Consider the following 16,791-nt stretch of genomic DNA (forward strand, 5'->3'; position numbering starts at 1 on the left):
GTTTATTAGAGGTAGATCATCCAGCTCCAATGGAAGGCACCCCTAATAAAGAAATGTATGTTAAATATGGACTAGTCGCCGTAGCTTACAGTAAACTATGGCATAAAAATACCAAGAAAGATCGAGAAAGTCAGTGGCCACTGATAGGATCTTTTGACCTCGACAAAATAGAAGCGCTAGAAATAGCCCTTCGCAAAAATAGAACCACACCAACCATGCTTGACAGTCTCGGCATGTGGCGCAAAGAAGCAACGCAACGTAAAAAGAGATACGAAGCAAAGAGTGATAAAGAACTACGAAAGGCAGCTCACTTAGCTGGTAAACAGTTGAAAGAGGAAGTGAAAGAAAACGAAAACACTAGAAAGGAACGAGAATCAGAAACCTCAGGCCAATGCCCTGTTAGAACACCCTCAGCGCTTTACCCTGAGCTACCATCAAAGCAAAGGACGGATGATGATTTACTCTTAAGTCCCCCAATCATCTACATGCCTCCTCCTTATGCCCCTACCCATCCCTTAGTACAGCCCCAAGGACACCAGAACTTAACTGAAGGTAGTGCCAGAGCCTCGGTGCTCACGGCCCCCGCGCCGACCGAGCCTCTCATACTACACACCCCGACAAAAGACACCTCAGAAAGGATTGAAACACAAGAAAAGGAACCGGCGAGAATTCCCCATTTGAGAACAACTTAGCGGGCCGGCATCGAGAGAGTAGTTAAGACCTTAGTCGATAGGAACGAAACCGAAGAGCATATCACAGACACGTGTAGCTCATACGCTGGCAATTACAAACGACATTTCGTCGTGCGTTTTTGTTATCACACCCTCACAGCGTATGAAGAGAAATATAAGGAAACAGGGCCTGACCGACTCATGGCTCTATATAGGAAGGTGGACACAGGGGACGAGAGTGAATGTAATGTAACCGAACTCTACTCCTACACTTTAGAAGTCTTCCGCCACCTCATAGAACAGGGACGAATAGTTAAGAACGTCACGCCTGTGATAACTGAACCCCCGATAGAAAGATTCGACAACATGATGCCCATAAAAGAAGCTGCCCCCTATTGGGTTCCCCCTAGAGGACAAGGAACTCACGATGACATAAATCACCAGGACGCAAAAGGAAGAGTAGTATACAACTGGGTATATCAGCCTTGGGATAGACAAGACATCCTGTAACCCCCTGGTTACCCCGGGGTTGAGTGAGGTACAGCCTTCTGGCCTTAAATTCAGTACAAACGTATAAAGGCGGATAGTGCGGTGATAAACCAGGTTTTAATCAGACAATTTGATTACAAGAAATACTGCAAAGCCGTTTGTCCAGAGTGGTGGGGAGAAGCCGATGATAGGGGCGTCCAACCGTCCTCTGCACGACTGCCGGTCCCGGCAGCCACCCAACAGAGGACACCGTGCTAAGAAGTGGCCGGCAATGCCACTCGAACTTGGTTAGTGAGGGGAGAGGACAGCTTTCTCCCTAGTTCGTCCTCTGCATTGATGCCGGTCCCGACATCTTCCAACAGAGGGCAAAAATAAAGGAAAGCGTAAGGGAAATCAAAAGGGTGTAGCCCGCTCATTCGATAACCCTCGAACGGGGACTGTTGCTCCGCGTGCTCTTGGGGCACGAGTTCAAAACCACTCGAATACCCTCGAGCGGGACTGAGGTCTGAGGCGTGGTTTCACGCTGTTCTTTCCGCTCGAACCCTCGAGCGGGGACAGGGTGCAGTAGCGCTTCAATGCGCGTGTTCAAATGCTCGAAACCCTCAAGCGGGGACAGTGTGCAGTGGTGCTTCAAAGCGTGGGTTCAAACGCTCGAAACCCTCGAGCGGGGACAGGGTGCAGTGGCGCTTCAAAGCGCGAGTTCAATTGCTCGAAACCCTCGAGCGGGGACAGGGGGGCAGTTGCGCTTCAAAGCGCGGGTTCAATTGCTCAAAACCCTCGAGCGGGGACAGGGGGCCGGGGCGATTCAATGCGCGGGGAACAAGAGTCGAGAGAACGTCAATCTCGGCAAAGAGCCGCTTCTCCAGATGTACGGCTCACCTTTGTTGATGCACAGATTCCAACTGTGGACCCGAAAATATCCGACGGCTGTCTCTGCATCCCGGTCCGTTTTATGCCGGCACTTCCGCGTGCATGCCTCGCGCATGCGCCGCGCACAGCATGCTGGGTAGTGTAGTTCCCGCCGGGTTAGTATGGGGGTTGTAGTCTGGTTATCGAAGAGGCAGCGCTATCTGTCCGTTTACCACGTTCTGTGTCCTAACACATCCTGACGTTCCGCAAATCCTTGCCGGATTTGCGAAAGAATCCCACCGCGTTCTATACGGAATTAGGTACCGCCTTGGGATCAACGATCATGACCCTTGCCGACATTGACTTGTTCTTTGGGCTATGTCTGCCAGCTGACGTGTGGAAGCAAATCCGGAAAGTCAACCACACCGATCTGTTCGGGCATACCTGGGAACAACTTGACAGTCTAGATAAACAACAAAACCCTGGACAGAAACCCCTAAAAGCAATATTAGACCTTCCAGATAAAATCGTACAAAAGGTAAAGACTCTAATCCCCGAGAAGAAGGTAGACTGGTCTATAGTGACAGCTTGCCGCCAAAAACCCCAAGAAGATGTCTCCGAATACTTCTCCCGGTTTGAAAGGGTGTTTTCCGATTACAGTGGACAGGACATGACCACTGCAACCGGACATCACTTGTTCGTGCAGAATTATGTTAAAGGTTTGTTACCGGAAGTTTCGCAGAAATTGCAAACTAGTGAAAGCAGTTGGGCTGCCTCAAAGCCCGCGGCCATCCTCCAGATGGCTCAGTATTATGAGCACCAGAAGAACGAAAGCGATAGAGCTTCCGAAAGGAAAAAGAAAGATTTAAAAGAACGGGTTATGATAGCCCAATTACAAGGCGCGAGTATAGGGAAAGAACAGTATAAGGGAGGTTATCAACAGAATACCCCTAGAACTCCACCGCCCCGAAGCAATGCACTCGCACCCTATGCTGGACATAGAGACGTAGGCGAGAACCAATGTGCTTTTTGTAAAGAGTACGGGCATTGGAAGTCTCAATGTCCGGTCTTGTTAGAAATTAATAGGAACAAAGAGAAAAGAGTGCTAGCGAATGGATTGAGAAATAGAGGACGTGGACGAGGCTACACAAACGACACTAGTGACGAAAGACCAGGTAGAATGAATACATTTGACTGTCCCCGACAAAACCAGTACCAGCAGTCTGACTACGACAACGCATACGACTATGCATAGGACTGCCAAGGGCAAGGGAGGGATCCAGTCGAGCTCTATGTTGACCAGCAAGGCCCTTATGTTACAGCAAAGGTCCTAGGTACAAAGTCTCCATTTCTGGTAGACACGGGAGCAACACGTAGTGCATTATCCAAGCGACTGATTCCAAGGGCACCCTTGTCTGGCTCACACGTGACATCAATAGGATTTGATGGTACGCCCTCCACCAACCCCTTGTCCAAACCGATCCCTTTTGATCTTGAAGACAATATCATTGACACAACATTTCTCCTCTCCTCCAATACCCCAGACGCCATTATGGGTCTTGACTTGCTGAAGTATTTTCGAGCAACTATTAGATGCTCGCCCGACGGAGTCCGAGTCCTCCTATATGACAACCCTGGCCCACTCAGATCTTGCACTCCACGACACATGTACCCCACTGCTGACACAGACGTATCCCTACTCGATACCTTGCCATCACATTTATGGGCGAAAGCTGACTCAGACGTAGGACGAATGATGATAGACCCAGTGCATGTGACTGTACGACAGGACGCAACCCTACCGAAAGTACCCCAGTACAAGATATCACCAGAAGGCGAGAAAGCACTAATTGAAATAATACAGTCACTAGTAGACGCAGGAATAGTAGAAGAAGTAGTTAGCAACATCTGCAACAGCACAATTCTACAAATCATAAAAAGACAAGGAGAGGGAGATGAGAAAGCGTACCGCTTCATTATCGACCTACGAGAGGTCAACAAGATAGTTGTGCCACAGTACCCTGTAGTCTCTGACATCACCACCATCCTGACCCTAATCCCGTCCACTGCCACCACCTTCACTGTCACCGACCTCAAAATGCCTTCTTCTCCATACCCATTCACCCAGACAGCCGCTACCTCTTCGGATTTACCCTAAGATCCCGCTCGTATAGATTCTGTCGAGCACCCCAGGGGTACACCGAAAGCCCGAGTATCTATAGCCAGGCACTCAAGAGACAGTTAGACACAGTTCAGTTACCGGACGGAGTGGTGTTAATACAGTATGTCGATGATATCTTTTTAGCAGCCGACACCACTTCACTTGCAGTCACAGCCACCATCCAGCTCCTACACTTCCTTGCAGAGAATGGTCACAAAGTTTCCCGAAAGAAGTTGCAGTTTTGTAAATCCCAAGTAATCTACCTAGGACACCTCTTATCAAAGGAAGGAAGGAAACTAAGCATGGGCGTAAAATCTGTTCCGCTCGCGGAATTTGCGGATTTTTGGCAAATTCGCAACCCGCGAACTCTCGTGAATTTGCCGAAAATCCGTGAATTCACACGCAGCGGATTTTTTTTTCTTGGTGATACAATTTTGCGGCGAGCGGCGTCAGTCTCTTTAGTGGCAAAGATGGATTTCAAGCTACAATTCTGAAAATGCCACTTTTAGAAAGTTGACAGTTTCCTGTCTTCCTGCTCACACAAAAGCAATCTGACACCTGGTCTGCCCTGTATTTTGTCACCCCATACTTTTTGGAGCCGTGACAGTGTAAGGGAAGAACTTTCCAGAACCAGATGTGGAGATAGTATACAGATTCCCCCTCATTAAAGGCTGGCACGAGGTACAAGTATTGGACGACATAACACACCAAAAGTTTGGTATGGTAAAGTTCCAAACTTGTTACCATTTCAGGAGACCCATTTGCTACATAAATGTGCTCTCACCCACTAATTAGTAGCATGCTTTATTATAGGGCTGCTACTACCAGCATCAGGGGTGGAGCAAAAAGTACTTTTTTAATGGTCACTTCATAGATAGGGATCATGCAATTTCAAACAGTTAAAACAGTTTTGAGGATAGCTTATTGATGATTATATATTTATTTGTGGGTTCCACAGACAGGATTACATTATAATTCTGACACATTTACATTGTAGGGACCACTGTTATATACAATTGGCCCAGTGGGAACGATCTTCTATTACACAGTTGATTTTAGATGGCACAAGTAGGTTCATTCATAACCAAAATGATTGGCGGTATTTGGGGTGCATTTGTTTTTCTCACCCTCTTTGATTACAGATCTGTTGCCTGTTCTATTCTTGGTGATGGATTATTTGACTAAAACACTCACAGTTAGTAAATCATGCATGACACCTGGAGTTTGTCTTGTGCTATGCTTTTAGACATTTGTTCTGTTTTTGGTACCCTCCAAATTATTTTTTCTCTAAATTACAGATTCATTTAGCTGGTTGCTCTTAATTCTTGTCCCTTGTCCTGATGATGACCTAAGGAACTAATAAGGTCGAAACAACGCCACTCCTTCCTTTAACAAAAATAAAAAAGGAAGCATATATTGCATTTTTGTTCCTGTTACTTGTTGGATCTGTTTTGTTTAACCTTTCCCTCTGTCATTGGTTTTCTGTTTACAGTGTAAACTGTATTCTCAGTCATTTGTTTTGTGTAACCCTGTGAGCACCATTTGTGTATTGAATGTTGGAATTTTGTAATAACTATTTTTTTACAGATATTTGTAATAATATACGTTTTTTTAATAATTGTTCTGGGTACCTTATAGTGATTCTTTTCGATTTCTGTTTTCTGTTTGTAAAGTCAACTGCTTTATTTATGCAACACTTTGTGCTTTTAGGTGCTGTATTTATGTAAAACTTTGAAATTACATATTTCTACTTCTACTCATTGGGTGTGTTTATCTTTGAAATTACATATCTCTGGTTCTACTCATTGGATGTGATATTATTTTATTTATTAAAATGTACTCAAGTTTTCTAAATATGTTTTGGGATTTTTCTTGTGTTGTGTCTTCGCTTTATTACTGTTTGTGTGCTGCATAAATACTTTACATATTACCTCCAAGTTTAACCTGACTGCTTTGTGCCAAGCTGTCAGAGGGGTAAGCACTGGTTAATTTAGTGACTTTTGTGGTTCTTAAGGATTGGGGTTGTTTCCACCCTACTCAACCAATAATCCAATTTCTTACATTGGTGGAAACGGTGGGATCCCGTAGTTGTGTTTGTGCAGTGTCACTCGGTGATTTTGTGCAAAACAAAAATTCCCATTTAAATAATCGGACATCAAATTCTCCAAAATTGGCAACTTTTTCCTTTTCCTAACTACTATTCCAGATTCACACTTGCTCCACTTGTGACACCTGCTTGAGAAGGTGGAGTTGGAGTTTAGTATCATTGACAACCTCAAAATTGCGGAGTTGAGGAGCTCTGCATGGAGAGGTGGCTAACTTTGGAGAAGGGATCTACAAAAGTGGACTTTCAAATAGTCAGAGCCTATGAGGAGGTCCGCAGAGTGCTGTCTGCAATCAGAGAGCAGGAGGGCACTGACCCTGAGGGTGAGGAGGTACCATGCAGAATGTGGAGGAGGAGGAGGAGGAGAAAGTAGATGTCAAGGCCATAGGCCCAGAGCTGCAGGGAGGAGATGAGAAAATCCGGTCTACAAGAATAAGGTTCCCTGCCAGGAGTAGTGTGTCCCATGAGGAACTGGAGGACCGGAGGGCTGAGGAGGAGTATCAAGTGCAGTTGGCCACATTGAAATCGGAGGTAGCCAAGGAGGAGGCAGCTGCAAAAAGGGAGTCTGAAAAGAAGGAGGCAACTGACCAGAGGGCCTTTGAGGAAATAAAAGCATTGTTGGCTCATGAAGTGAATCTGAAAGAGCTGGATCTGAAAGCAAAAGAAATCTCAGAGTCCAGCAAGAACGGTGGCTGTGAAAATCCAGGGGCATATTTACTAAGAGCTTGTGTTGCCATTGCATGATGTTTTGTCTGGGATTTAGAAAAGCCACCTTGTGGGGCTCTGCTTGGTTTAGTAAATATAAAGCAATGCAAGAAAACACATATTGCTGCCTTGTGTTACCTTGCAGCATGGTGGCGTTCCATGACTGGAGGATGGGCTTTCCCATGCAAAATCTTTGAATCTTTGATGAATCAGCAGCTCTCAGAGTTCATAGATAGGCACCAACTCTTGGATGACACGCAATTTGGTTTCAGGAAGGGCCATGGTACTGAAACCGCCCTGATAAAGGCTTCCGATGAAATTAGGGCCATTTTAGACCAGGGGGGGGCGGCAGTCCTTATACTATTAGATCTGTCTGCCGCTTTCGACACTCTATATTGATCGACCGTGTCGCATCCTTGGGGGTCAACCATCTGGCTAAATATCTTCTCACATCCTTCCTGGCCAACCGTACGCAGGCAGTCAGACTGGGGGAATTCTACTCACCCTTTTTCACTTTACCCTGCGGTGTGCCCCAAGGCTCCTCGCTAAGCCCTACATTATTTAATATATATGTAGCGGATCTGGCGAGGGTCATAAAGGCGCACGGGCTGTCTCTAACCACCTACGCAGACGACACGCAGTTGGTGTTGGCTGTACATAAGGATGGCCCGGCAGTTGCCTCGAGATTCCAGGAGGGGATGCTTGCCATCTGCTCCTGGATGTCGGGGAACTGCTTGAAACTCAACTCGGACAAGACCGAGGTGATGACCTTTGGCATCCTTTCGCCGGGCTGGTCTCCCATTTGGTGGCCAAAGCAAATGGGTCCTCCCCCTGTCCCGGTTGCCAAGGTCAGAAGCCTAGGAGTTGTTTTTGATAACAAGCTATCCTTTAAACATCATGTCAACTCGGTGGTCTCATCTGCTTTTTTCATGCTGAGGAAAATTAAAAAATTACTCCCATATCTCCCGGCCTCAGCAGGGAAAACATTGGTGACCACCTTGGTCTTCTCCAAAATGGATTATAGTAATGCCCTTTTTCTTAACGCACAAGAACAAATCCTAAATAAACTGCAGTCGGTTCAAAATGCGGCAGCAAGGGTCCTTCTTGGTATCCCTAAACGTCACGCAACCTCCCTGGCCATACGACAGCTGCACTGGCTACGAGTCAGAAGCAGAATTAAATTCAAGGCACTTTGCATCGCCTATAAGGCCATACATGAGAATGGGCCTCGTTTCCTCAGAGACGCTTTCAGGATCTATGCCCCCAAAAGACTGTTGCGATCAGCTTCCACCTTCGCACTCCCCGTCCCCCATACTAGAACATCTACCTGGGGAGACAGACGCTTTTTGGTGGCAACCCCCAGACTCTGGAATTCTCTGCCCACAGCCATTAAAACTTGTCCCACGCTCATGGCCTTCCGTAGATCCTTGAAAACCTGGTAATTTGATCAATAACTCTTCCAGCCAGTTTCTGTTCCATAAAGTATCAAATGTGCCGAGACACCATCGGGTATTTGTCGCGCAATACAAATCTCGAAAATAAATAAATAAATAAATAAATGCATTCACCCATGGATTTTGGTGGATTTCCAGATTAACAAAGAGTTGTTAATTGTAGAATGCATCAAAATATTATGCCTCGCAGACCACATCACTCATAGAAAAAGGAAAATGTCTTTAAGGATTGTTTCCGATCAAGAGGTTGCCCCTTCCTGCACACAAGCAATCATGCCTCTAATGCAGGCAACATGGTGCAATGGTATGTACATTGGTGCTAGGCAGCACACTGTGCACCAGAGTAAGAAGGCAGCAGAAATGCACCATATTTTTAAAAATATGGTGCATGTCTGATGTCTCCCTTTCACGCAATGCAGCTCAGTAAATTGTCTTGCTGTGCTGCGTTTTGTGTGAAACGTTAGTAAATCTGCCTCCAAGTGTCCAGTGGAGATGGGAGGGTCCACATCCCCAAGGACCAGGGCCCAGATTTATCAAACTTTCACACAATGTAACAGTAAGACGCCTTGCTGCACTGTGCTGCGTGAGAGGGCAGGAAAGTGCTATAATTAACATTATATGGCCCATTCCTATCCTCTCCTTGCACTGCAGCACAATGTGCAGCCTTGCGCCTAGGCATGTACCCTTGCGCCATGGTGGGTGCCTGCGTTGTAGGCAGGATTGTTTTTGTGCAGAAAGGGACACCTCTGAGACTTTTTCATCTTTCCACGTATGCGGCAGAATATGTTGGAAGAGGAAAAAAAACTAGAAGAAATAATCATACTTCTTGTTACGCCTCTCCTGGAAGGCAGAGCATTTTGACGCATTCCCACGTCTACCACTCATGGTAAATCTGGGAATGCGCCAAAATCCATGGGTGGATATTTGGGAAAACCCAAGCTCCACCCATGGAACATACCTGGCACAGATTAAGGCAAGGAAGCAACTCGTTACTTAGCAATCACTGCAGGGCCACGCAACGTGGCCTTGCGTTCCTTGGTAAATCTGATTTGATGCAAGGGCAATGCAACACTATGATAAATCTGTCCCCTGATGTTGTGGGGATGACAAGTGGTTTGAAGCATATGAAGTTGCTCTGGCAATGCATAGGGTCCCTGAAGATTTTTTATTTTTATTTTTTTAATAAAGTTTTATATAGCGCGAACCAGATCCCAAGGGATATCAGAGCGATTTACAAAATGATGAAAGGTAGAGTACTACTCCAGTATCAATAACAAATAAGAATGCCAAACAGTTGTAGTCACAAAAAATCACATACGGGTGAACCACAACGAGAAGAGAAGGAGAATACAGCTCCAGTAACAATATCAAATAAGGATACCAAACAGTTATAGTCACAATAATCACAGACAGGTGGTACACAGCGAGTAATGAAATAAGCAGGTCAATAACAGGCTGCTACTGGGGGCAAACCTTACATCCGAGAGGAGCAGAGAGCAAAAACACAGGATGGTAAAAAGGATGTAGAGTCAATCAAATCGGCCAAATTAAGGTAAGAATTTGTTCATTAGGAATCTTTTAGCTTCAAGTTTGAAAGCAGTTATTGATGATATTCTGCGCAAATCCGGTGGAAGAGAGTTCCAGATCTTTGGTGCAGCACCTGAGAAGGCTCGATGACAAGTTCTCTTTCTATTTGTGATACGTGGTTTCAGGAGGAAGTTGTTAGCGCTTCTTGAAGCTCTCTCACCACATGATAATTCAAGCTTTTGTGCTACGTACCTGGGGGTGTTGTCGTGCAGGGCTTTGTGTGCTGGAACGATAATCTTTAACTGGATTTGTGCTCCGTAGGGCAACCATTTAAGAGACTTTAGGACTGGGGAAATGTGCTCATTTCGTTTGGTACCAGTAACTAGTCTGGCCGCAACGTTCAGTGCTGACTTCAGTGGAGCCAGGGTGTACTTGGGAAGGCCACAGAGCGTAGCGCTGCCATAATCTAAGACCAATGCTTGGACTGCTTCTTTGAAGTCATTCTGTGTAAGGAAGGGCTTGATATTTCTGAGTGTCCTCGTCAAGTGATTAGCTCCCTTACATACGTTGCTGATATGATTTTTCATGTTAAGCTGTGTGTCCAAGGTGATTCCGAGGGATTTGGCAGAGTCTATGATGAGAGGGGTGCAATTGAAGGCAGTGAGGTGAGTCAATCAAAGGTCTAGCTTGAAGGGGTGATTCAGAGGAGAGATGAGAAGGAATTCAGTGTTGGCGGTGTTGAGCAGGAGGTGGTTCTCAGTTAACCAATTTTGAGTAGACATTAAGGTAGAGTTGAGTGAAATGATGTTATCCAGGGATGAGATTTTCAGGTAAAGGTGTGTGTCGTCAGCTTACATATGGAAGGGAATGTTCATGTCATTTAGAGAATTAGCAAGAGGTTCAAAAAAGAGGTTGAAAAGGATAGGAAAGAGGGCGGACCCTTGGGGGACACCCATGAGTACTGGAGAGGGCTGCGAGAGGGAGTGGTTTGCCTTAACTCTTTGTGTTCTGTGGTGGAGGAAGGAGGAGAACCATTGTAGCACCAGACCCGAGAATCCCATCCTGTTCTTCAGAGTGGAAAGGAGGTTGTCATGGTTAACTGTGTCGAATGCGGAGGAAAGATCAAGGAGGATCAGGAGGCAGGAGTCATTTTGATCGAGTATGTTTAATATGTCGTCCATAATGTGCGTGAGTGCGGATTCTGTGCTGTGCCCCTTCCGAAAGTCTGATTGATGTTGGTTAAGGAGTTGGAAGTTCTCCATGTGAGCAAAAAGTTGGGATTGTACACAATTTTCAAGTAGTTTAGCTAGAGTGGGGATGTTAGAAATTGGGTGGTAATTATTGAGATCAGATTTCTCTGCAGTTGGTTTGTTTAGTATGGGGGATAACTGCGCTGCTTTTAGGCAGTCTGGGATCATGCCTTGGGATAGAGAAGCATTTACCGAAGTCATCGGGTGGCTGACACAGACGTGATGCAACATTTTAATGGAGGCATTTTGGGAACAACAAACGTTTGGATCTAAGGATTGTTAGATATTAGATTACGATGTGAACATTACCGGTGCCATCTTGTGCCACTTAGGCCTTTGCGAGCGCGTAAGCGGCAGCCATTTTAGACACTATGGCCAGTTCGTAACATTGCCGATCGCCTGCACGTCTCCCCGACCTCGCAATCATCCCCCACGCGCTGGCAGCCCCCAAGCACACATGCTAGAGTCATAAAAGCATCCTAAGCGCGACCCTGCCCCGGAGCCACTTCCCGTGCCGAGCCCACATACCCTTTCATCCCTTGCGCACGAACAGGCCTTTCGACAATCTCCTCCTCTGCACCTGGCTGCTCGATCCGATCCTAGGCCATAACCAACCCCTGCGGATACAGTTTATTGCCCCATACAGTAGGATTCCGCCTCTCATCAAAGGAGCCGGAATTAATCAATGTCACAACCCTATGAGATCTGACCGATTGCGCGTATTTCAGCTCCTACCGGAATGCCCAGCTGCGCTATAGCAATCACCTACTGAGACCGGGGGTGGGGGTACAGTACTGTTGATATGTGTGGGAACGGGCCTGAAGCGGGGATTCCAAAGGTGGTTTATAATGCAACAAAGAAACATCAGGATTGTGTTACACTGTAATAAAGAAATAAACCCATGTATAAAAGGCCAGGCCACAGAAATGCAGTTGACGCACCTCGAGACGACACCCTGCTTCTCTGATCTGACGTGCTTTCCTTCGGAGAATAAATCAGTTTCCTGCTTTCCAATTACCAGCGCCCGCCTCTTTATTTGATAATTACGATTGAATTAGAGGCGACTAACGCCAAAGCAGTGCTTGAGGATATCTGGGGGAAATCTGCTTTGTTCAATAATTGGCGACACGTGGGTCCAGTGAGAGAGGTGCTAACGACGGAGTGAACGACTGCAACGATCAGGAAGAGCTCCTGCCCGATAGACCCTCGTCTGACAGCCGATCATCTGACCTTCACTGGTTCTGAACAGACCTCTCTCGAGTGATCTATGGTCCTGACTGGGATCCCACAGGAGTGCCGTGGCAACAACGGAGAATAGAGGACGATCGGGCGCTGGAAGTGGAAGACGAGAAACAGTCCATACGGTCCGGGTAAGGTCGTGCAGCACGACTGTTTTGATTGATTGATTGATTGATTATTTGGAAACTACTAGTATTACTTATATTTATTGGTTCGTTTAGCCTTCGTTGCTACTCGGCGCATTTGATTATTTATTGGTTCGTTTAGCACTTGTTGCTACTCGTCATATTGGTTCTCTTTGAGATATTCTCTGTTTGCAAACAACGAAGAATAGAAATATTCTGTCTAGTCTTTGCAGGTAGTGAAGGATAGGTAGTGCAGACCTTTGTCCAACATTATTTGAGATCTTCACTTGTCCGATATACGTCATGCCTATCTTCTCCCCACTGATTGGAAATTGGTTCAACCCGGAACGTTTATTAGAGGTAGATCATCCAGCTCCAATGGAAGGCACCCCTAATAAAGAAATGTATGTTAAATATGGACTAGTCGCCGTAGCTTACAGTAAACTATGGCATAAAAATACCAAGAAAGATCGAGAAAGTCAGTGGCCACTGATAGGATCTTTTGACCTCGACAAAATAGAAGCGCTAGAAATAGCCCTTCGCAAAAATAGAACCACACCAACCATGCTTGACAGTCTCGGCATGTGGCGCAAAGAAGCAACGCAACGTAAAAAGAGAGACGAAGCAAAGAGTGATAAAGAACTACGAAAGGCAGCTCACTTAGCTGGTAAACAGTTGAAAGAGGAAGTGAAAGAAAACGAAAACACTAGAAAGGAACGAGAATCAGAAACCTCAGGCCAATGCCCTGTTAGAACACCCTCAGCGCTTTACCCTGAGCTACCATCAAAGCAAAGGACGGATGATGATTTACTCTTAAGTCCCCCAATCATCTACATGCCTCCTCCTTATGCCCCTACCCATCCCTTAGTACAGCCCCAAGGACACCAGAACTTAACTGAAGGTAGTGCCAGAGCCTCGGTGCTCACGGCCCCCGCGCCGACCGAGCCTCTCGTACTACACACCCCGACAAAAGACACCTCAGAAAGGATTGAAACACAAGAAAAGGAACCGGCGAGAATTCCCCATTTGAGCACAACTGAGCGGGCCGGCATCGAGAGAGTAGTTAAGACCTTAGTCGATAGGAACGAAACCGAAGAGCATATCACAGACACGTGTAGCTCATACGCTGGCAATTACAAACGACATTTCGTCGTGCGTTTTTGTTATCACACCCTCACAGCGTATGAAGAGAAATATAAGGAAACAGGGCCTGACCGACTCATGGCTCTATATAGGAAGGTGGACACAGGGGACGAGAGTGAATGTAATGTAACCGAACTCTACTCCTACACTTTAGAAGTCTTCCGCCACCTCATAGAACAGGGACGAATAGTTAAGAACGTCACGCCTGTGATAACTGAACCCCAGATAGAAAGATTCGACAACATGATGCCCATAAAAGAAGCTGCCCCCTATTGGGTTCCCCCTAGAGGACAAGGAACTCACGATGACATAAATCACCAGGAAGCAAAAGGAAGAGTAGTATACAACTGGGTATATCAGCCTTGGGATAGACAAGACATCCTGTAACCCCCTGGTTACCCCGGGGTTGAGTGAGGTACAGCCTTCTGGCCTTAAATTCAGTTCAAACGTATAAAGGCGGATAGTGCGGTGATAAACCAGGTTTTAATCAGACAATTTGATTACAAGAAATACTGCAAAGCCGTTTGTCCAGAGTGGTGGGGAGAAGCCGATGATAGGGCCGTCCAACCGTCCTCTGCACGACTGCCGGTCCCGGCAGCCACCCAACAGAGGACACCGTGCTAAGAAGTGGCCGGCAATGCCACTCGAACTTGGTTAGTGAGGGGAGAGGACAGCTTCCTCCCTAGTTCGTCCTCTGCATTGATGCCGGTCCCGACATCTTCCAACACAGGGCAAAAATAAAGGAAAGCGTAAGGGAAATCAAAAGGGTGTAGCCCGCTCGTTCGATAACCCTCGAACGGGGACTGTTGCTCCGCGTGCTCTTGGGGCACGAGTTCAAAACCACTCGAATACCCTCGAGCGGGACTGAGGTCTGAGGCGCGGTTTCACGCTGTTCTTTCCGCTCGAACCCTCGAGCAGGGACAGGGTGCAGTAGCGCTTCAATGCGCGTGTTCAAATGCTCGAAACCCTCAAGCGGGGACAGTGTGCAGTGGCGCTTCAAAGCGCGGGTTCAAACGCTCGAAACCCTCGAGCGGGGACAGGGTGCAGTGGCGCTTCAAAGCGCGAGTTCAATTGCTCGAAACCCTCGAGCGGGGACAGGGGGGCAGTGGCGCTTCAAAGCGCGGGTTCAATTGCTCGAAACCCTCGAGCGGGGACAGGGGGCCGGGGCGATTCAATGCGCGGGGAACAAGAGTCGAGAGAACATCAATCTCGGCAAAGAGCCGCTTCTCCAGATGTACGGCTCACCTTTGTTAATGCACAGATTCCAACTGTGGACCCGAAAATATCCGACGGCTGTCTCTGCATCCCGGTCCGTTTTATGCCGGCACTTCCGCGTGCATGCCTCGCGCATGCGCCGCGCACAGCATGCTGGGTAGTGTAGTTCCCGCCGGGTTAGTATGGGGGTTGTAGTCTGGTTATCGAAGAGGCAGCGCTATCTGTCCGTTTACCACGTTCTGTGTCCTAACACATCCTGACATTCCGCAAATCCTTGCCGGATTTGCGAAAGAATCCCACTGCGTTCTATACGGAATTAGGTACCGCCTTGGGATCAACGATCATGACCCTTGCCGACATTGACTTGTTCTTTGGGCTATGTCTGCCAGCTGACGTGTGGAAGCAAATCCGGAAAGTCAACCACACCGATCTGTTCGGGCATACCTGGGAACAACTTGACAGTCTAGATAAACAACAAAACCCTGGACAGAAACCCCTAAAAGCAATATTAGACCTTCCAGATAAAATCGTACAAAAGGTAAAGACTCTAATCCCCGAGAAGAAGGTAGACTGGTCTATAGTGACAGCTTGCCGCAAAAAACCCCAAGAAGATGTCTCCGAATACTTCTCCCGGTTTGAAAGGGTGTTTTCCGATTACAGTGGACAGGACATGACCACTGCAACCGGACATCACTTGTTCGTGCAGAATTATGTTAAAGGTTTGTTACCGGAAGTTTCGCAAAAATTGCAAACTAGTGAAAGCAGTTGGGCTGCCTCAAAGCCCGCGGCCATCCTCCAGATGGCTCAGTATTATGAGCACCAGAAGAACGAAAGCGATAGAGCTTCCGAAAGGAAAAAGAAAGATTTAAAAGAACGGGTTATGATAGCCCAATTACAAGGCGCGAGTATAGGGAAAGAACAGTATAAGGGAGGTTATCAACAGAATACCCCTAGAACTCCACCGCCCCGAAGCAATGCACTCGCACCCTATGCTGGACATAGAGACTTAGGCGAGAACCAATGTGCTTTTTGTAAAGAGTACGGGCATTGGAAGTCTCAATGTCCGGTCCTGTTAGAAATTAATAGGAACAAAGAGAAAAGAGTGCTAGCGAATGGATTGAGAAATAGAGGACGTGGACGAGGGTACACAAACGACACTAGTGACGAAAGACCAGGTAGAATGAATACATTTGACTGTCCCCGACAAAACCAGTACCAGCAGTCTGACTACGACAACGCATACGACTATGCATAGGACTGCCAAGGGCAAGGGAGGGATCCAGTCGAGCTCTATGTTGACCAGCAAGGCCCTTATGTTACAGCAAAGGTCCTAGGTACAAAGTCTCCATTTCTGGTAGACACGGGAGCAACACGTAGTGCATTATCCAAGCGACTGATTCCAAGGGCACCCTTGTCTGGCTCACACGTGACATCAATAGGATTTGATGGTACGCCCTCCACCAACCCCTTGTCCAAACCGATCCCTTTTGATCTTGAAGACAATATCATTGACACAACATTTCTCCTCTCCTCCAATACCCCAGACGCCATTATGGGTCTTGACTTGCTGAAGTATTTTCGAGCAACTATTAGATGCTTGCCCGACGGAGTCCGAGTCCTCCTATATGACAACCCTGGCCCACTCAGATCTTGCACTCCACGACACATGTACCCCACTGCTGACACAGACGCATCCCTACTCGATACCTTGCCATCACATTTATGGGCGAAAGCTGACTCAGACGTAGGACGAATGATGATAGACCCAGTGCATGTGACTGTACGACAGGACGCAACCCTACCGAAAGTACCCCAGTACAAGATATCACCAGAAGGCGAGAAAGCACTAATTGAAATAA

The sequence above is a fragment of the Lissotriton helveticus genome, chromosome 10 (genome assembly GCF_964261635.1).
Source record: "Lissotriton helveticus chromosome 10, aLisHel1.1, whole genome shotgun sequence".
In the NCBI taxonomy this organism is placed as follows: domain Eukaryota; kingdom Metazoa; phylum Chordata; class Amphibia; order Caudata; family Salamandridae; genus Lissotriton; species Lissotriton helveticus.